The 18101-nt window shown below is 39.2% G+C and overlaps 1 protein-coding gene across 3 annotated transcripts in view; it reads right to left on the bottom strand.

The window, feature by feature from the left end:
• Positions 1-18101, bottom strand: part of sipa1l1 (signal-induced proliferation-associated 1 like 1) — a 105822-nt gene that overhangs the window by 59520 nt on the left and 28201 nt on the right. For all 3 annotated transcript variants that reach the window (XM_084736923.1, XM_084736920.1, XM_084736922.1), the window contains exon 3: positions 9177-9245. The gene's annotated coding sequence lies outside the window, so the exon portion shown is untranslated. The remainder of the gene's footprint in view (positions 1-9176; positions 9246-18101) is intronic.

Genomic DNA, 18101 nt, shown 5'->3' with positions numbered 1-18101 from the left:
GTCAGCGAACTTGGATGGTCAAGCAGTATTTCTTTGTTGATGCCACAGTAAGAAAAAAGGGTAGGATTAAATAAAACAGGAAACTGCCTAATGGCACAAATTCCATTGTTTACATGGTACAGGAATCATAGCAGAGGCAGGATACAGTGGTGGTGAAACAAAGACATATGGTTGATGTATCACCACATCATTGGAGTGCTAAAAAAAAAGTTGTGGCCAGTTCAGCTTTGATTTGTAGCGTCTCACTCCTGACACACAGCAACAAGCGTCAGACGTCAGTTTCTGGCTTCATGTTAGGGGTTTACATTGAAAATACCTTGTAGTCTGAGTGGCTTGGGTGGAAAAGGACCTACACCTTCTGCACATGTATAGGGCTCATTGAACTTAACAAAAACACAACAATTCTTATTTTCAAGTGATTATACACAAATGAAAACATACTACATTATATTCAATTTTTGCCATATTCTGCCAACAAATCCCTGTAAATCTTACACACTGGACATTTAAGAAACTATTCCACAGAGAACTGCAATGCATTTAGAAAGTTATTCTTTTTCCCACTCCTACTTGTCCGTAGGGATGTGCACAATTAGTTGACTATTAAATTGATGATTAAATGTTGCCAACCTCACTAGTCAAGACCAGAAATACTCTTCAGTTAAACTGTTTAAGATTTTATTCATCTACAATGCCAGTTAACTGTTGCCTTTAAGCTATTAAGCAGCCATCCACCACTAGCAGACAGCAGCCCCTCTTGCCCAGTGTGAATGCCCAGATGGCCCGGATGTTGTAAGTAAGACAGCAAAGTAAGACAGATGACAAGCCTGATTGATGAGTGTGGCGGACATTAACCTGCAAGCAGAGCAGGCTGCTGCTGCTAGTACTGGTAACGTTAGCCACACTGTGTGGCAGGCTGGTAGCTAACATCAGCTCCAGGTGAACAATGTTGTTTACCCGCAGACACAGTGATCCTTTTCAGTGTGAGAAGTTGAAAGATTTAGTGAGTTGTTTTGCAGCATAATGTGCAATGTGTGTATTGCACAATGCAAAGAGGCATTGTGCAAAGAGGCACACATTTAAGCAGCATTTATAATATGCTTTGGTCATTGTAAAGAGTGATTAATGGCTTCAAATGTCCCTTGATATGCACCTTGTTATTTCGGGCAATGTTTAACTTTATCAATTAATAAATTGGGCTCAATTTTAACTGCTGTAGAGTGTTTTCTTACTGTTAGATAGGTCAACTAGCCTAAATTAAAATTTGTGTTTAATCAACAGGGAAATTAGTTGCCAGGAACATCCCTACTTGTCAGTGCTGTTGTATTGGTTTGTGGTTGGTCTGATCTCAGCAGTGTAGGTGCACTGTTAAAAATAAAACCATTAACGAGATGAAATTTGGCTGCACATGAGCACTCTAACCCATTTTTCTACCTTCATCCATTCAATTACACTTAATGGAGCAAAATGTCATAAAAATAGTAAACTACATTCTAAGCGAATGGCTCAGTCAGCTGTGCTCAGACAGCAGCAATGAAGCCACCTGGTCCTCTGCAAGAGCCACCTCCGCACCACCAACAAGAGCCCTCTAATCTGTGCCAATCAGATGACGCTAAACAGCCATTTGTTGTTGAACTGGGCCCCAGTACACGCCCCCTCCTCATTCCAACAGCCACTGCAGACCCCAGCAAAATGCTGGCAACATAGAAAATGCAGGCACAGCAGTGAGGGTGACAGTGCTAGCAGAGTGGTGAATAATAGAGAAAAAGAACTGTGGTGTAATTAACATGGTGGCTGGGGGCTGATGTTCTGTAGAAAGATAAAGAAAGGGAGTGAACAGAGGGCGGTGAGAAAGAGGATGGAGAAGAGATATGCAGGGTAAGATGAGAAATTAAATGAATTAAAGAGTGGGAAGTTTAAGAAAGGAACATTTTGGAAGACAGGAAATGAGAAACAAACACAACTGAGAAGGACAGAGAAAGTGAAAGAGCAAACCAAACCACAGCCCTATAATCAAAACTAACGAGTAAATAAAATCCTGGTAACGGGCAGCAGGAACTTTGTCATACTCAAATTATATGACCCATTTGATGCATCACAAAGTACTGCTCCACAAATGTTCAGAGATGGAGGGACAAAAGCAGGGACAGAACAGAAATGTAGAAGATAATTACATGTTTCCCAGCAGGAAGTTCATCTCAGCATGGTCTCACTAGCCCTGTTTCAATTCTGTACTGCAAAGTTCACTTTTAACTGGTAACAAAGGGTACATTTTCAGTCATATCAAAGTCAACGGAGTAAATAAGAGTGTCTTGTTATCCAGTGCCTCATTGAATAGGTGACTTGTTTAGCCACAGAGAGAAAAGCCATGGATTACAGCTATCAGAAAAGAGCTGTAGATTTCCAAAATGGCGCAGCTCTGCGTGGGCAACAGTGTGCTGGAACAGCACTGCAGTAAGCAGAGGAGTGAGTAGGACTGAGAACTGAAAGCAGCACACTCTATGCAATAAGACGGAGGAAGATAGACAAACAGATACATGGATAGTGGTGGACTAATGACAGAAATAAAAAATGACAAATAAGGGTGTGAAATATGAATGAAACCACAGGGAAAATCTACAGATTCCCACCTGAGCTCATCAATCTTCAGTGCACATCCACATTAAGCCAGTTAAATTTAGTCTGACAAAGTGCATCTTTTTCTCTCCATTTCAGCCTTCTGTCCACTCTCAAAAGCATTTCTCACCCAAAGGCCAAGCTTTTCAAAAACATTCTCCAAAGTGGACAGATCCTAAAAATGCCAGCTTGGTGCATACAGGGAAAACAGAGCTTTTGCAGAATAATGATGCAAAGGCAGAGGCAAGTCAAAGGCTACATTGCAGTTAAATTTAGAGGAACTTTCTCTCACCTCTAACCTCCTCTGCAACCTCTCATTTTAAATGTCAATAAAAACAAAACAGAGCACAGGCATTGTATTAATAAGCTGCCATTTCATCTATATTTCACACATGCTCCAGAAATAGTAATATATAAATGAGAACAATTATACTCTAAATGTGCTGCATTAAAATACAGAATAGGTGAGCACAGTGAGCAGAAGATGATTAAACAAAGGTTTTATAGACTGAAACTCTGCAGAGTGCTGTATCTGTAGCCCAGCCACAGATTTAGCCATTTTTTCATTGCTCGGGTGCTTTGGTCACCAAATGTCTCTACATAAACATTTTAGAAAAGTAGAATATTCAGTGTTATTTTAAAATGCACATGGGTAGAACAAGCAACCCTGGTAAATTCCACTAAAACCAAATATTGCTTCAAATGGACAACAAAAGCCACATAAAACCAAAACAAATACACATTTCTGACTAAATATCACAAGATATGATAATGACTTTCAATATGAGAGACTGTGGATTGTATACTACTAATTTTAATCATATGATCTTTTTCTGTTTAACTCTCATTGTGATTATTATCTGGCTAACTCAAGACAGGGGTCAAGCCATAAAAACAGGGGGCTTGTTTTTAGAGTCTCTTAGAGAGATGAATTTTGTAAAAAAATGAGTGGGAACAAGACCCAAAAAAATACCAACATTTACAAACATTGTTATTGTGGATTTTAACAATGAAATATCACCCGATAAGACTATGCAACCTTAATACCATTTCTAAAATACCACAAATATATCACTGGCATTTCTGTGCTGCAATTTCTTGTTACTTATTGGTCAACACATACTCCTTACAACATATGTGTCAAGCTAATTTTGGCCACCCTCTTCATCACTCTGGCTCTAAAGGAAATTGCTTTTGGATTAGTGGATAATAGTCAGTCCAATGCTGTATAATAGCACCATCTCTATGACCCAATTTGTAAAATGGAACTAATCAGCCCTGCGTCTTAGGTTAGCCAAAAAATGATCACCAGAGAGGTAAAAGCATTTTTATCCAAAGAAGGAAAAGGAAAAAACTTATGTTCAACTAAAATTTAAGTGTTGTTTCTACTTTGCAATAAGTTATAGATAAATTTCAAGTTTAGTCCAGATGGCTGTGATGTGCAGTGAGTATATATTAAGGAATTCCTGTTCCTTGCTGTTGCTTTTCAACACAGGGCTGAGCCAGCCTTTAGCAAAGGAAGCTGTCTCATATTCCAACAGGAAACACATCTCAGCCACTTCCTGCTTCCCCTGAGGAAGTGACAGGTCAGACAGGGAATAGTTGAGCCAGTCACATTCAAGACTTGATTTTCAAGAAGAATATAAAACCACTTACAAACTGGTTCTGCAATGACTCAATAAACAGCAGATTATTTTATGGTTAGGGTGTGTTAACACTTGTGTTAGGGGTGTGCTTCTATAACACATCTTCTCTTCACATTATTAGCAAACTAAACTACTACAACTACTACAACAACTCACCACATTGGTGAACCCTGCTATACTGTGTAATGTTCTACTTATTGTATTATTTTGTCCATGTAAATCCATATACATAGTGTCCCTATTTTCTAACATTTTCAAAACATTCTGGAGATAACGTTGAACCAGATCATCTGTAGAACTACCCAAAAAAGCAACCCTGTCATATCTTTAACATTAGTCATGATGGAAAAAAGTAGCAATAATGAGCCTGAAAGTCCTCTAGTTTGACCTAGAAAGCCTGAATGGAAACAAAGTACACTTCATTTTTCAAAGCTATGTCTTTCTCTCTGCACCACAGCCATTATCCATAAGGTAGCAAAGGTGGTGGAGGTTTGAACGAGATCTGACTCCCCAGGATACATCCATTTACCGAAGCTGACACTAGGCAGCAATGACCCATAGTTGCTCTGAGACCATTGTCAAAACCTACACACTGCTAATAGACCCTGTGGCAGTAAGGAAAAAATTGCAGCATTTGTATTGGGGCTCCTGCTGACAGGTAGGCAGAGGTTTTTGCCCAATTATAGGGGGAAAGGGATGAAGCAGGATAAGGCGGGCCACTAGAATAGACCTAATGAGGACGTGGTATGATTGCTGTGGGACTGGAGAGACACACGCTCATTTGTGCCTACAGCAAGTGTATTCGATTGGTAGAGAATGGCCAGAATGAAGTGGCAGAGAGAGCGATAGCGATGGATAGGGAGAGATAATGGAAGTGAGAAGGATTGATTCCTCACTCAGTGTGAGAGCATGTGGGAGGAGATGAGTTACTGAGACTGAAAAGTGGGAAAAGAGAGATAGATACAGAAAGTAAGTGAGTAGTCAGTTCATCAAGTCAACTATCCCCTCACTCTTTTCTTTCTAGCCATCCATCCATCCTTCATTACTTCCATCTCACTCATAAAAAACACAGCTGGCAGAGGCGGCGCTGGGGGAACCATCCATAATAATACAAGACCTCAAAGTGTAGTCTCACTGCATGCAAACACATCTAAGCCTGTAATACAACCACTGACACTTTGTCAAGGCTATGCAGCATTTACCAGGAGCAGAATAAAACCTGAAAAGCAGAGCAAACACAGGATGGGAGGCGAGTGTTTTGTTCAAAGACAGCCCATTTCCATTCAGACAACATTTAATGGGCCTGCAGTCCATTGTCCATCCAGTCCACCCAGATTGAGGGCAGAGGTATCTACTGTACATCCACATATCATAAATTTTTATATAGTTGTACTTTGATTAAAGTGTATACATATAGATATATATATATATATATATATATATATATATATATATATATATATATATATATATACATATATATATATATATATATATAATCCCAGAGAGGCAATGCCCAAGTGATGTAATGGATGCCACTATATGCAAAGAATATTATCCTGGAGAAAATGTTAGCAGTCCTTGTACATGGACGTAAAAGTCAACCCTTTTCCCTTCTGTGAGGAAAATGACTATTAATGGTATTTGGACTACGCTGCTGTGACTTCATGCTATCTGAACAGACACTCGCCGCCCAGAGCTGGTTTCTTTTTAACTGAAACTTTGCAAATGTATGTTTTGGAGGGATAAATAAACATTTTTAAATTTCAAGTGAAAGCCATGATTTGTTTAACAAACCATAAGCAGGGATAAATGCCAATATTTTAAGCTTTGGCCACACAAGCCACCAAGCCCCTGAGTTTGGTGGCCCAAATATAAACTTAGGTAAAAATAATATGACAATTTAACACAAGTGAACCCAGCTTTCCCCAGGTTTGAAATGTTCTGTCCACTCTTCCCATGACTTATGACATGGTGTCAAAAATGAATAAAATTGAGCTTGACTCCTGGGCTTGTTGAGGAAACTGATTCTTTTTGTTAAAATGTATTTGGTATCAAAAAAGTATCGTTTAGGAAACGGCATTGAAAATTCAGTACATAATGTCCCTTGGTGTGTTTCATTCTGATATCTTCTGATATTCTGGTATTTTCATTGCCATTTCGTGTTCTCATGCTTCAGCAGCCCAACATCTCAGTAGCTAGCCAGCAACAAGTACTGTTTGCTCTTTTTGTAGAATGCTGAACTAAAAGACGCAAAGAAATCAGGACGTTTATGGTATTGTAACATGTTGGCGATGGTTTGCAGTATGGGGATAAAACTTGGTGCCCACAGGGAGCCATCTACATTGAATATTTTTTGACCAAAAAATAACTTTTTATGGCCACAGTTCATTGAGCCATGGTCAGTGTCGAACCCTGTAAATAAACATATTGCGAAACTTAGATGATATGTTATTTGCATTGTATCAGCGGTAAAGAGCCACATAAACCAGCTCATGTGTACAAGAAGTGCTGGACTATGTTTTCTGGAACGCCTGTTCACATTTTCTCAAACTTTTACTGTAAATTTGAATTGCATCTTCATTTTTGAACAGACTGACTGACTTCCAGAGTCCTAAATTACCAGACATCCGCCGACTTTATTATATTTATATTTAATAAAAAGTCACACACACTTCATTTTTTTCCTGTCTGTTTGATCCACCTCATTACATTCCTTTCTTCCACGTTCTATTATCGTCCCCGTCTCTCTTCCCTGGTGTGTTTTTCTTTCACTCTCCACACTATCTCTCGTTCCTTGTCTTTCTCCCCCTCTCTCCTTCATACTTGTGTGAATATAGTAGTGTCTGTATCTGTGTATATGTGTGTGTGTGTGTGTGTGCGTGCGTGGGAGGGGAGGAGAGCAGCATTGCTGGCTGGAGGAGGAGGTGAGAGAGAGAAAAAGAAGCAAAAAAGGGAAAGAAACAGAGAGAGAGAAGCAAAGCATTTACTGGAACAAAACATGCTGTTTCAATCTCATAGATAAGGGCCGCCTACTCACCACTTTTTATATCAAAGCAGATTACTCCTCATTTTCACAATCTATAATATCCCCAAAGTTTTATATATTACATTAAATAGTATTATATTGTATGTAAAGTTTGTCGTACCTACTACATTTGAGTTACTAGACCCACCATCTGCCCAGTGTCTAATATAGTGCAATTCCAAATTGCACTATATAGATCTCAAGTAGGTGGCATTAACTTTCTAGCACTGAGAACGACCTGTTAACTGGGGACAATGGAAAAAAAAAACCATTTACAATATACACCAGTCGGGCATAACATTATGACCACTGACAGGAGAAGTGAATAACACTGATTATCTCTTCATCATGGCACCTGTTAGTGGGTGGGATATACTAGGCAGCAAGTAAACATTTGTCCTCAAAGTTGATGTGTTAGAAGCAGGAAAAATGGGCAAACGTAAGGATTTGAGCGAGTTTGACAAGGGCCAAATTGTGATGGCTAGACAACTGGGTCAGAGCATCTCCAAAACGACAGCTGTTGTGGGGTGCTCCTGGTCTGAAGTGGTCAGTATCTATCAAAAGTGGTCCAAGGAAGGAACAGTGCTGAATCGGTGACAGGGTCATGGGCGGCCAAGGCTCACTGATGCACATGGGGAATGAAGGCTGGCCCGTGTGGTCCAATCCAGACAAGACAAGCTACTGTTGCTCAAATTTGCTGAAGAAGTTAACGCTGGTTCTGATAGAAAGGTGTCAGGTGTCATGGGGCTGCATTGCCGCAGACCAGTCAGGTCTGCTCATGTGCCCATTGTTGGCACTTTCAGCGCAATGGCAGAACTGGACCACAGAGCAATGGAAGAAGGTGGTCTGGTCTGTGGTCTGTGGATGGCAGGGTGCATCACTTACCTGAGGAACGCATGGCACCAGGATAAACTATGGGAAGAAGGCAAGCCGGCAGTGTGATGCTTTGGGCAATGTTCTGCTAGGAAAACTTGGGTCCTGCCATCCATGCGGATGTTACTTTGACACATACCATCTACCTAAGCATTGTTGCAGACCATGTACACCCTTTCATGGAAATAGTATTCCCTGATGGCTGTGGCCTCATTCAGCAGGACAATGCTCCGTGCCACAAAGCAAAAATGGTTCAGGAATGGTTTGAGGAGCACAACAATGAGTTTGAGGTGTTGACCTTGCCTCCAAATTCTCCAGATCTCAATCCAATTGAGCATCTGTGCGATGTGCTAGACAAACAAGTCTGATCCATGGAGGCCCCACCTCGCAACTTACAGGACTTAAAGGATGCTGCTAACATCTTGGTGCCAGATATCACAGCACACCTTCAGGGGTCTAGTGGAGTCAATGCCTCGACAGGTTAGGGCTGTTTTGGCAGCAAAAGGGGGGACCAACGCAATATTAGGTAGGTGGTCATAATGTTAGGCCTGATCAGTGTATGTTTGCCTTTGTAACAAAATCCCAGTAATGAAGAGCTACATCAAAGCAGAATTGAATTGTTAACAAAAAAAATAATGGAGGTTTGATTATCTTGTGGAGATTACTTTTTAAGTCTGCAATAAAAGTACTGAAGGTGGTTTAACGAAAGAATTCTCACATTAAACATTGGTATGGAAATAGTAAGGCATGACTGGCAATTCTGGATGTGAAAAGGGAAACATGTCACTTTAGTAGTCACCAAAGGTGGTGACAATGACACAGACTAAAATAGGTGTTCTTTCTCCTGTAACAGCTCTGTAATACAGGGTCATTCACTTCAAGAAGTTCAGTGGTCCTTTTTTGAAGGAATAAGTGCAGCAGAAGAACATTTACCTTGACAAATTTGCACTTGAGTGCTGCTTTTTTTACAGACAGCAGACCCACAAACCCAACTGAGAAAGCTGGATACTCACTGATGTTCCCAGTGTGTTGTTGAGGCCAGTGAACTGCAGATGACACAGCCTGAAGGCTCTCAGGTGGCTCTGGAAAAGACAAACCGTAACTTTTAAAATAAAGAATAATGTACCAAGAAGAGATGTCCTGGTTAGGAATGAAACCATTATCAGTTTCACGAAAAACCACAATAAAATTCCTGACAATTAGTGTTATAATTTCTAAGTGTGTTTCATCTCTTGCTCTGAGCACATCCTTAGGATCAGTATCTTAACAGATCCAGGTACATTTTAACAGACATCAACTAATTTAAAGCAAAATTCTCTCTTCATTGAGGCCCACTGTGTTTTGTCACCTCAGAGACAGCCTCTTCTCTCAAGCTAATCACGTCAAATTCACCTTGACACTGAGTTAACCCAGTAACCTGGGAATAAAGTAATGCAGCAACTGTGTGGGAAATGTTCATAATACAAACCAGTTAATTTGACACCTCCAGCCTAATAAAACACTATGCAGGATTGGAGGTTATTACTGAAATGTGCAGCAAGTGGTAAATGAGTAACAGAAAAACATCAGCTGTGATTAAAATATACCTGTTTCCTGCTTTTCAAAATCTTAAAAGGTTCAACTTAATATTTATATAATGACAAATTCTAACTCAAACCAAGAAAAAAATTCTTGATGCAACTAATGATGATTTAAGTATTGATTAATCTGTTATTATTTGTTACAGGTAAAATGAGTATTAAAAACTTAATGAATGGGGTGCTCCCATAGATCAGTTGGTAGAGCGTCCGTCCCATGTACTGAGGCTGTTGGTCCTCTGCAGCGGTCACTGGTTCCATTCCCGCCTGTGACCCATTAGCTGCGTGTCATTCCCCCTCTCTCTGCCCCCTTTCCTGTTGTATCTTCAGCTGTCCCTATCCAAAATAAAGGCAAAAGCATGTATCACAATATCAAAATACAGTGCTTTTGAGAATCGATACATTATCACAAACCATAATGTGGCAATATTCAAGTGTATCGATATTGTCTTACACCCCTAGTACATACCAGAACATCATCCCTCAAGATTGAACCTGTCCAAAAAACACTGGGAGAGTCAGAATCTGGTTTTGGTTTCAATGATATCTCCTCCTCTAGGGACTAGTTTAGGCTGATACGCTTATCTTAAGAGAAAAAATCCCATTGAGAACAATGTCCTCTTTTACAACAGTAAAGAGTAAAAAGCAACAGCAAGAGGCTTTACTTTCCTTTTCACACTGCAAATTCTGAACTGTGACCTAGAAATGTCTGTGCATAACTTCATGATTGCCAGCATTTGTTCTCTTTCAAATATTAGAAATGGCTAGGATATCCTACACTTTGAAATGACTTCAATCCAATCAATTTTACTGATCATTTTACTAATAAGACCCCCATATATTTGAGTGCTGACTCAAGAGTGTTCCAGCTCCAAAAGTCTCAGGAGAAAAATATCAGTAATAAACCAGGTTTCATCAGAGACACTAAGACTCTAAAAATCATCACGAAAGTAATGAAGCACAAGTCTTAATTGCCACATTCTAATGAACATCATCCATTAAGAGGAGTTATAGAGGTGACCTACATTCATAATATTTACCGGGGCATTTGGTGGCAAATGCCCTGGTGCAATGTATTCCCAGCTCAAACAAGTCATCTGGCAGTTGTTTCAAACTCACACACACCAATACACTTCTAGGCTATTTCATTTCCTTTCCATGGATGTTGGCTGGATATCCTGCAGAACTGAGCCAGCAGCCGCCAACTCTGCAGACTGCACAGACACTTGTTATAAATTCCATCTGTGTGGCCCCGTGAATTCATCTGACTTGACTTGATTTGTGATTTGTACTCTTGACTACCAACTTTTAACGTTCTGCTTCCCACCAGATATTACCAATCCAGTAATTATCTTGTTAGTCCAACTCATGGTGCCATGGTCTGACAGATCTGACAAACACAATTTGTACAGCCTGCACTTGATGTGATTGAGAGCTTAATTGAACCTGACAAATTTATATACATGTATAGAAAAATTACCCGGCTATGTAATACTAGCATGAATTGGCATAATGTGAAAAAAAAAATAAATGACAAATGTCTTCTGGTGTAAGCAAGGCATTAACAAAACACTGAAGTCAACTTGAGAGGCCTGAAATTTAGATGCCACACAGTGTTGTCTCATTAATGAAATCAGATCACGTAATTTTCACTTTAAGTTCCAAGAAAACTTTCATTCCACAAACAAACTGCCACAGCTAGTGTCCAGAATTGTTACCACATGTATTTTCAGTCTTATTCATTGCCTGATTAACAATTCAAGAAGTTGTTTACCAGAGTTGGTAAGTGAGATGAGCATAAAATCAATCACTTGCTGTCATCTGCTAAACTTTACTTGTGACACAAGTTTTCTCAACAATTAAATACAAGGCCTTTAATCTGTGGCTAATTAACAATTTGTTAAGTAGGGATGTTACTGGTGACTAATTTCTCTGTCGATTAAATGCATAATTTAATTTTGACTAGTCAACTAATCTAATTTTAACTGCTCTCCGAAAACACTCAGAAAGCAGTTAAAATTGAGCGCAATGTGCTAACTGATAATGTTAAACACTATGAAAAAATACTGTGTATTAAGAGCCATTTGAAGCTGTTAATCACAGTCTACAATCACCAAATCATATTTCAAATGTCAGTGAAATGTGTGTCAATACAAACACTGCATATTAACCTACAAAACATGACAACAACTCACTAAGTGCTTCACCTTTTCAGACTGAAAAGGATCGGTGTCTATGGGAAAATGATATTATTTACCCAGAGCTGACATTAGCTGCCAGCATGACACACAGTGTGGCTAACATTAGCAGTGCTAGCAGCAGCAGCCTGCTCTGCTTGCATGTTAATGTCCATGTCTGTGCTGACTGTGATTACACATTGATCCAGTCAAGTGATTATATACCAGTTTATTCTGTCACATCCTACCTTCAACCTTATTTCCATGTCCGATTTCAAAACACTGCCAAACTGCACTAGTTTTATGGGCTGTCATCTGTCCGGCTTTGCTAATAAAAACATCTGGGATTGGGTGGGACATCGAGGGATATACGCTGGCTGAGAGGGGCTGCCATCTAATGGGGCTGTAGTCCCGACTAGTGGTGGGTTCCTGCATAACACCTTAAAGCCAACAGTTAACCGGCATTGTGCATGACTGAAAATACTGAAAAATAATTTAACCCACCAGTATTTCTGGTGCCAACTAGCAAGGGTGGCAATGTTTAATCATGTCATCAACTAATCGCACACATCTCTATTGCTAAGCCCCACCCTCAGTTACTATTGCTATGTCTGTGAACTGCATGTGTGCAGTGTGAGAGGGGAAAGCTCAACAGTGATAAAGGTGGCAGATTTAACATCAAAATTGGAAGTATTTTTTAAAATACTAACTCTTTGAATCCATAGAGAAGTCAACAAAAACAGTTTTTTTTTTGCAGCTGATTGATCACAGATTTTGTTGGCTAAAATGATGACTCTTGCTAGCACATTTCATAAGTGTAGCTAGCTAATATAAGCTAATGCTAATATCAAAACTACTTCAGCCAGCTGAGAAGTCTGTCTCTAGTTGATATTTTAATGTTTCTATCTGACACATTTTCAAATGAGAACCCTCATCAACCTCCCCATGTAACAAATCCTAATTTAATCCCTGGGAATAAGCCATGAGATTGGCAAATGCAGTGATATCTAACGCAAGTCTGGCTGAAGTTAAAATTACTGCAGGTAGTAAACTAGTTAGCCGGACACGCTAATGTGTGCAGCTTACATTAGAGCAGATAAAAACAAAGTTTAATCCACTCCTCACGTTTGCTCATGCTATGGTTTTTTTGAAAGACTACAAAAAGATGCCACCCCCTAACTCATGAGTCACCGAGTATCGCACTTCTTAGAGCTCCATGCACACCGCTTCAACATGCAGGAAAATGCAAAGCCTGACAGGCCTGCGGTGCACAGTTACATTTGCTAAGCTAAGGTTAGACAGTTGCTGTTTAGCAAATGGTCAATTAAGACCAATATTTTACTCATCTAACATGCTTTCAGTAATAAATATACTGTTTTGAACTACCAGCAAATAGTGCTGAGAATTTAGATAAACTTTTGATCCAATAAACTGGCAGCATTCCGGCTGAGCCCCATTTTAAGTCAGGTATACACTGCCTTACTTCTATTCTTAACTTCCTATCATAATAAACTACAATCTTGTTTTTATGTTCCAATCTTCAACTCCAAACTTAGATTTATTTTCTAAACCCATTTGTATCTTCTGAGTCTTAACTAGTCAGCTTCTCTGTCATCGCTCTATATGCCAGGCTATTAGTACAGACTGCTGAACTGGACCTTGGACCTCTCCGTCGTCTGTTCCTGCATGCTGGCATTCAGACTAATGAGGCTTGCTAATGGTCCACCCATGTTGATCTGGAAGAAAACCTTCTCCTCTATGCAAACTGGAACACATGTACATAGTTTCTCAGTACACACTCACACTTTTTACCACTATCCACAGTTGCTTAGTTGATGAAAGGACAAACATAACCCAAGCATGAGTCAACCTTACACCAAACCTCTGTCTGTTGTCCTAACATACTATATCTCACACGCTCCATTCATCTTTCTCTGTTAGATATGTGGTTGTTAACTTGGGCTGCTACAGCTGCTTTATCCCTGTTACAAAACTTAGCCACAGAATAAAAAACTATTTCTACTACTGGCATACATTTTCACCACTTATCCATCAACAAAACAGACAAAGGCCTCTTTTTGTTGTCATTGTTTTCTGGCTGAGAAATCTGGAGCCTGATTAATGTTCAGAAAACGACCAACAGCTTACACATTCATGACCCACATTTTTAGGAGATAATAGGAAATGGAAATGAGCATACCAACTTGAATGAGTGGACAACCTTTCGTTCCAACCCACCACTTATCCACTGGGACACTGGTGGTGACTGCTGCTGCATGGCCTTCGATTGGCGTACCAAGGCCACACTCTCACAGGAACTTGTCCATTAGTCACGCTCTGTTAATATTACTAGTTAATGATTGTGAACCCTTTTTCAACACATTTATAAAGTGTGGCCTCAGTCTGGGAGTTCACATGTCACGAGGGAGTTAAATGTGAAACCAAAGTCTCTAGTTTTGACAGCTCTGTTTCAGAGTTCATAGGAAAATCCACAATACTGCCTGTGATTCAGACGAGCTTATTGCTTAGCAAGCAGGATGACCTAAGAAAAATTCAACCTTATTTGCATTACATATTGGGGATGCAGCTAATGATTATTTTAATTAGCAATTAAATGGGAAAATGACTGACAAACTAAGTTGCTTTGTCCATAAAATGTCAGAAAATAGTGAAAAACGATGATCACAGTTGTCACTGTTTCCAGTAGCCCAGGGTGACAAACTCAAATGTTTTGTTTTGTCCACAACCCAATGATATTCCATTTACTGTCATAGAGGACTAAAGAAAACAGAAAATATTGATATTTGAGAAGCTGAAATCAGAGAATTTAGATTTTTTTTAAAAATGACTCCTAACAACTAATCGATCATCTGCTCTGTTCCAGAAAATAAATGCCGAGTTCATTTTTGACGGATGCCACATTAAGCTCCAAAGAGCAGGTTAGACACAGAAACAGCAAAGAGAATCCAGAGGATTTTCAAAATAAAACATCATGTGCAGACTCACAATCAAATTAACAGACAAAAAATGAAACCACTATGCAATGTAGCCCCATTATCCGGGGTGGCAATAAAATCAATGAAAAATTATCAAATCTGCCTATTTGGCAAAAATTTACCCAGATACCAGTGAAAGTTGCAACAAGTGCGAACAGCCTGCTAATCATGCTCACATGTTTTGGTCCTATCTAAAATTACCTGATTTCTGGTGTGAAATATTTAACACACTTACTCTATTTGGAGATCAAAACCTAGGCACACAGGCAACATGCCCAAATGAATCAACAGGTAATTGTTGTCACTCTATTATTTATTAAACATAACTAATGGCACGCAATAATTTATTTTTTTGTAATGAATTGGAATAAGAGCTTAAAGAGCAACTTAATCAAATCAAGCTTGTCTGGGGAAGTACAGGGAGCTCCAGCTATGACCAATACTGTGACCGCAGGCTGATCAGAAAGAGAATTAAGATGATCGAGACAAAGCAGTCTAATATCTGCCAAATGTTATGAGAGAGTCTCAGAGAGAGGGCAGACAGATGACAGAGAAATGCAGGTTTTGGAGAGCAGAGAGAAAAGGAGAAAGGAAGAAAATGAGGAGGGCAAAGCAGGTCAGAGCTGGTACAGTGTGGGCTGGCGGGAAAGTTCATGTCTTAAGCCAAAGCCACAAGCTTATCCAGATGTTTTTACACCAGCCCTTGAATCTAGGAACAGGGCACCTTACTGTACTTTCAAATTAAAACGTGAAAAAAGATAGATACACAGTCTATGAATCAGCAAAGAGTGAGAGCTCCTTGAGAAGTCAGAGGTGATTTTCAACATCAGAATTTCTTAGAAACTTTTCTCAAACATATTCTGGCCTTTTTACCTTTACCTTTGAGATTCTGCCCACTGGGCAAAAACAGGTAAAATGTCAAATTTAATCTGCAAAACATTCCATAAATGTGAAGATTACAAGACCAACTGTTGATTTACCTACAATAATGCATTTTTACTGTAGAAGCACGTTCAATCCATTAGGCTTGGCTATAAAACAAAACCCAATGTAACAAAGAAAAAGACTGTGATTAAGAAGAATGTGTACTTTGGCACAGTTTTTTAGGAGACAGCCTGACAATACAAATCATGCTGTGGTATACTGGATTCAGGCAGAGCATTAGCTCAAGTTGCAGGTCGTAAAACAGACAATGTCCAGATGTCTGGCAGGATGCACAAGAAAGCAAGAGAATTTAAGCAGCTAGTTCTCCTTCCAGTCAGCTACTGATGGTCATGGTTTCTGCTAGCTGAGGATGAAATTCTTATTGGGAGCCACACAAGAAACACCAAAGAATTCAAAGGAATTTGTTCACAGTTTATTTTTAAAAGGATACAGTTACAATTGTTGAATATTTTCTTAATGTCAACAAACCCCACAAAGAGACCAAAACCAATAGTTCAGTAGTCTATCTTATTTTACAACCTCTCTGCCCTGTCTGTGGCACTAAGCACTGAGCCCCGGGCAGTCCTACAGAACAAACACAGTTAAAGGAGAAATACGTGATATATTTACTGTAGTAAATCATAAAATGACCATCATATGTCATCAGAGATTAAGCAAACATGCTAAGTTGAAATACAGGCTTCTTTAACAACAATGCTGCAACCAACATCCTGAATGTCTATTTTTGTTTGGCCTTTGTAATCCCACGCATTGCTGGTTTCACAATTACTCACTGTACAGATAACTGAAATTAATACGGAATTATGTAAAATGTTCACTGAATGACTTAGTGTCTGTTAAGTCGTACGAAATCATTAATAGTCTTGTAGTATATATTTAAATTGAGCAATATGATAACATAGCATGCAAAGGAAGGAAAAAAAACATGACCAAAAATGCTGTAAAAATCAGATTTCTCATTTTAGGATGGACATTTTCCAGGTCTTTCTTTTTGTTTGTTTTTTAATATTGTTCTAAATACTGTACTTTTTTAAATCATGAAATTGTCATACCTTCAGTTTTTGGTATGATTGCATTCATGATATCTAGACAACATATGTGGTCTGACTCAAAATTTACTACAGTTCCAATGTTCATTGTAATAAATGAGCATCTCACCCAGTGCAATTATGTGGCTCATTTGTGTGTTTCTGATCATTTTGGCATTAAACAACAATAGAGGTCTTTGGCTGAAAGTGCTGTAACAGGCTTTGGCTACAAAGGCAATTATTAGGATAATCTCATTATTAGTTTTGGTCTTTTCAGGGAATTTGTTGACCTTAACAATTGAAACCAAAACAGTACTGTGATGACACACAATGGCAAACTGGCATATAGGAATGTGAAAATTTAAGATGACTGTTTTATAAAGCAGTCAATATTTATATAGTATTTGGCAACATTTCATGTTCCTTCATCTTGACATCAAGAGATTTTGGTGTAAACTCTGTTCTGTATTTGAACAATGTTTGGCTAATCACTTTTACTTTAGGAACCTTCTAAATGATTGACCTGGGCCGTAGGCCTGCCTAGGGTGTGTCATAATTTCACCATACCAATCTTTTCAAAAGAATGCTGTCAGGGGCTCAGAGGAACAAAAGATAGATGACACGAGTGACTGGAAATAACCTTCCACACAATGACATACTTTTTCCTGTTCTGGCCTAATCATGGAGAGTGATGAAAGCCTGTGCCTCATGCAATACAGACATGGGGGAATTAATGATCCTGACTATTGGCTTTTGTATTCTTTCACAAAGAATTTGATTGATGTGAATTAGGCTCAACCAAAATATGCTTGCAAAAATTGCCATTGTAAACCATTTCATAGACACAAACTCAAGTTTTGCCACGTGTGCCATTTGGTTCTCACTTCCTGTCTAGTTGTGAAGAAGAAGCATTTAACCTGGAAGAATAATTAGCACCTTTTAAGTACTTCTTATGTAACCCACTCTACCTAAGCCTGGGCTCTAATCCTCAGCTGGCAATGCTTTACAAATGCCAAGACTGTGAAAAGAAAAACTGCACTGCACTGATGTAAAATCAACACCTTTTTTTAAATGGCCCATAAAAATACCAAACTCACACCCCTTACGAAGAGAATAACCCACATTACAGGAGTGAGTCAATAAAGTGTGGGGTACAATGTGATACATGGAGGGAGTGAAGAAGCATATTGTATAAAGCCCCATGAAGGTGTATGG

Source organism: Lutjanus erythropterus, chromosome 15, assembly GCF_056507025.1.
Source record: "Lutjanus erythropterus isolate fLutEry1 chromosome 15, fLutEry1.hap2, whole genome shotgun sequence".
In the NCBI taxonomy this organism is placed as follows: domain Eukaryota; kingdom Metazoa; phylum Chordata; class Actinopteri; order Lutjaniformes; family Lutjanidae; genus Lutjanus; species Lutjanus erythropterus.
This window is presented reverse-complemented; position numbering and strand designations above follow the sequence as displayed.